Consider the following 5153-nt stretch of genomic DNA (forward strand, 5'->3'; position numbering starts at 1 on the left):
CGAGTGTAACTAAGCCGCCATTTTAACAATCTACGATCAGAGACTACTCAATAATCGGTCAGAGCCCTCTGAACCCATTAGGCCCGCACAAAAACTCCATTGTCCCCCGATGTGTTTCCCCCTTTTCACCGGTAGGCGTAAATAGGAATATGGTCGATTAGTTGGGATGACTCAGAATTTAATGGGTTTGCCCATGGAAGGAAGATATGGAAGGCCGACTCTGCCTTTAAAAGCTTAATATTATTTACCGTCAAAAATGTATTTTCGGAATGTTGGCTTCCGCGGCTGTCAACCCAAAGATTAGGAAAGAGTTGGATAATAATGGTGGAAAAAGTGACCTTGAAAGGTAATATATATTTTGTTTTTCGTTAGAAATTATTGTCAATTATATGGTATTTATCGCAAACGTTTAAATGCGGACGATCTTTCCCAGAAATTTCATAAGCAGACGAAAAATCAAATAGCACCATCTATCTATTGTGCTGTAAGTCTTGTACAAACCACTTTACTATAAAAGGGGGGAGTCGGTCTTCTATATCTTTGTTCCTTGGTTAGCCTCTGTAATAAATACCTTCCTACGCCCTGAAGTTCCCTCAAAGACTGTTACCAGATCAAAAATAAAAACAAACCACTACCTTTGGCTGCTATTCTTTTGTTGAAAGAAAGTGATCAAGTAGAATTTTTGCAACCGCCATGCGCTAATGCTGGTGAAGAGTTCGACATCGATTTGGAAGATTCATTTTATTTACATGCGGATATGCAAGGTCTTGGTCTTATTTTGGAAAATGAGGAACATTTTTAAATAATATTTACTTAATTTTACTTATATCACTTAAAAACTTAACTCGTGCAAATAATGAAAGTGTATTTTTATTTATTATTATAATTAATTTTACTTGTTGTTACACGAGTATTTTTTGTTTTCAAAAATGAAATATTCATTTCATTACTTATTTCAACGTAATTTGTTCAAAATGCACAATACAAGATAAGAAATGTGTGTTTGTTCATTTATATTGATTCTTTATATAATAATCGGCAAATGGTACTTCCAATTTATTGTAGGTTCCTGTTCTAAAGTTGCTAAACAAAGGAAAAGCAAAAATTCAAATGATTTTGTTTTGTTTAATTTAATTTACTTTTTGCCTTCATGAAACGACTGTATCTAAAATTTTAAATTGTATGAAATTACATAGGAACTTGTTCCTATGTAATTTCATACAATCTAAATCAATTTCTGCGAGAGCATGCGCACAGCAAAATCCTACTAACAGGAGGATGAAATAGAAGTTTATCAGGCGTAGAATATTTTGTTGTGGAAAGAAGGAAAACAAGATGAACAGAGACCTGGCGAAATTGCGTTTTCAAAAAATGTTTTTCGGAGTTATAAAAATGTATATATCTTGAAAACTTCGCGAAACTCCGCACTCGGACTTTTTGCCAGTTATAATGCGGAACTTATTCTACCAAATTATGATGATTTTTTCTGCAACTACTTGCAACATTTTGGAAAAAGGCCGTTTGAATATGCCATATTTTGATCAAATCTGAACCTTTGAGCGCATTTTACAGAACTTCTGTACAACCGATTTTCACCGAATTTTAAATTTACGTTTAGCAGAAGCCTTTACACACATTGACTAAAGAAATTCCCCAAAATTCCCAAAGGGGAACGTTTGGCCCCCTGGTGGCAGTTACCAGAATATAAGTTATATTTTCGGACTGAGCTAAAAACAGTGATCAATAATATATACACATTCATTATATTTTGTTGAAATTTAATTTTGGCACAAAAAAGTCGATTTTGAGATGGAGCCACAATCGGAATGCAAGTTGAGCCATAGAGCACGCCTGCCTAGTAAGCGAAGCGTATATATAGTATGTGGCTCCATTCGTATGTGTTGTGGAATTTGAAAAAAACCGTCAGGAAAAAAATTTGGCTTCATCAGCTGTTAACTGAATACTCGAAAACTGATGCTGACGACATACTTTGCCAACAAAACACTGAGAAACGTCAACTCCCCTAGGGTAGTCTGCGTCAACCAGAGCTTGAAACTTTTGAAGGTGATACGAGTTAAATTGATGACCTTGCAGAATTTACCAAACAAAAACGTGATTTACACTTAATCGTCTCCCAACTCACCAGGTACTTGTTCCAGGATCGTTTTCGACAATGGTTAGAACCTTAATTAATAATTGTTTAAATCCATTTTTGGGAAAGTAATTTACTTTACTTAAAGGTACATGTAAGACGAATAATATCGAATACATGTTACAATCAAAAACTAATTGAATCAAATTGCTGTAAGATCCTTATCCTCAAGGTCTTCTGGTACGTTTGGCACTCTCTCACGAGATTGTCCTTGTTCTTTTAAGCGTCTGTTGACAGCGGAAAATGTGCGTTGATCTGGTAAGGGTCTTTGAGGGAACTTCAGGGCGTAGAAAGGTATTTATTACAGAGGGGGGGAAGACCGACTCCCCCCTTTTCTAGTAAAGTCGTTTGTACAAGCCTTACAGCACAATAGATAGATGGTGCTATTTGATTTTTCGTCTGCTTATGAAATTTCTGGGAAAGATCGTCCGCATTTAAACGTTTGCGGTAAATACCATATAATTGACAATAATTTATAACGAAAAACAAAATATATATTACCTTTCAAGGTCTCTCCGAAATCCAAAAAATTAAACCCCCGGTTTCTTTCGACCCTGAGAATTGCTACAAACAACCACTTTTTACACCATTATTATCCAACTCTTTCCTAATCTTTGGGTTGACAGCCGCGGAAGCCAACATTCCGAAAATACATTTTTGACGGTAAATAATATTAAGCTTTTAAAGGCAGAGTCGGCCTTCCATATCTTCCTTCCATGGGCAAACCCATTAAATTCTGAGTCATCCCATAGCGTTTAGCTAAAATGCCTATAATTTTTTTTTCAAAAACAAGAACCCCCAGATCTAGTATTCTATATTAATTACTTTTAAATTGTTCCACTTTTGGGTAACAATTTCCTCGGAAAATCGTAATCTAAGACAACAATCATAAACGTGAAATTGTGGTTGAAAGGCGTCATGCGGCAGGTCTGCCACAGGTTGAAATAACCGAGCATACGCGTCTTTGCATCAATAGGTGATTATGAAAAATATCGGTGGTCACGTGATTTGGTTAAGTACTACCAAGTTGAAAGTGTATAAATTGGCCCCTTTTGTAAATTCGTCTGGCTAGTTGGGCAAGGGTTAGCGAGATTTCTATTATTTCATTGTTCAATCAAAAGGATTTTTCGTTTTTCGTTTTGAGAGAAGTTTGCAAAGTCGTTAAATTAAGGTAATTGATTTATTAAATGAAATATTTTTAAATTCTATCCAAATTGATTTTAATTAGTTTTCAGGAATAATGGAAACATGTATGTAACTATAACCTTGTGTCTTCTATTGAAATTGGGTCTAGAACTATAAGAAATAAAAAAATATATAATAAATTTGTTAACTTTATGTATTTTTAATAATTTTAGAAAATAGTAACTTTTCGGAAGTAGTTTACATCTGCCCCAATACTAGTTCTGGGTGACGTAGGGTACGCGACGATTGTATTAATAGTTGTAGACTAAACTAATGTCTGTTTCAATAGAAAACAGGGTATTTAAATACGGAATAACTACAAAAGAAACAGAAAATTCTTATTACAATGAAAAACAGGGAATGTACATTCGGAGAAGCTACAAAGAGCCAAAGATGACTGGTTTCAATGGATAACAAGGTAATTAATTACGAATCAGCTACAAAAGAACCAGAAATTGCTATCCTATCCTAACCTATCCTAACCTTAACATAAACCTTACCTAACCTAACCTAACTTAACAATGACAAATAGAAAACATTTTATAAGATAATAAGAAACTAAAATCTTAGTTTAGTTTACAACTATTAATACATTCGTCGCGTACCCTACGTCACCCAAAACTAGTATTGCGGCAGATGTAAACTACAGCCAACTATTCAAACAATCAATCCATGGTTGGTACTTTTTACTAAACGCGGACGACCGCGGGCCTCGGTAGGTGCAGACGAATTGAAGCAGCCGACGCTTTGTCAAAAAATAACCAACTCCCGTGAGCCTCTGCGCGCAATTCTTTTTCATAATCACCTATTAGGGTTTAGCTTTTCTTCTCCCCTTTTTCGAGGAACTTTTACCTTTTTCGGATAAAGGACCACCCAAACTCGGTTTATTGGGTATTTGATAAGAAAAGAAAGTTCATTCTGTAAAAAATGATATATAATTAGTATTAATTGGATAAGTATTCGACCCGCAGCTTATAAAAATGAAATAACTCTTGAGACCCCCGCCAGAACAATAACTACCCCTTTTTCTTTAACTTCCCCTACTATTTGCGCCAGAGCGGTCGCGCGCGGAAATTAAAAACACAGTTAGAAGGCAGAGTGCGTGCACGGGCTAGGAGAGGTAAAGATCTAAAGATTCTCGCGAGTACCGCTAGGTGGCGCAACTGTCTTATTGTTGCGGAACAACACAAACTTGGAAAATTCATTATAAATGAAATATCTATTATTATTAAATCGGGTTTTTTCGACAAATCATATTTTTATATGCTCTACACATTTAAGACAATTAAATACTAATGGCGGTGGTTCTTTAATATTTTATCGGTGGTTCAATTTCACTTCTATATTTTAACCACTGGCCGGTTGGGGTTATATAGCGTAGGTGGGTGTTGGCAAGCCTTTGACGCCACGCGAGCTAACCGCCAGTTCCCTACACCTACTATTACCGTTAACTTCACCATAAGTAACTTAAAACAGTAAGTATGACACTTCGTATTTATTCAATGGTATTTTTTCAAATTTAACGCTTTTAAATTAACACAAATATATTCACCTAGGTGAAAGCCGGCCAGAGGCCGGACTCTTCGGATAATACAGCATTGATGTATTTTTCGGCTCTAGTAGACGCTACAGACATAAGAAGTGACAAGCAAACGTCGGCGCCTCTGCGCCACCTAGAGCCGTTTCAGTCGCGAATAGATTAATTCCGAAAGTCAGTGGGCAAAAATTTCATCCACCCTACAAAGTGGAGACTTAAATTATCTACGTCATAAAGTCGTCTGACCAGTCGTTTTACCTTAAGCAAAACAAAATGGGG

Source organism: Leiobunum rupestre, chromosome 5, assembly GCF_980474605.1.
Source record: "Leiobunum rupestre chromosome 5, qqLeiRupe1.1.hap1, whole genome shotgun sequence".
NCBI classification, from domain to species: domain Eukaryota; kingdom Metazoa; phylum Arthropoda; class Arachnida; order Opiliones; family Sclerosomatidae; genus Leiobunum; species Leiobunum rupestre.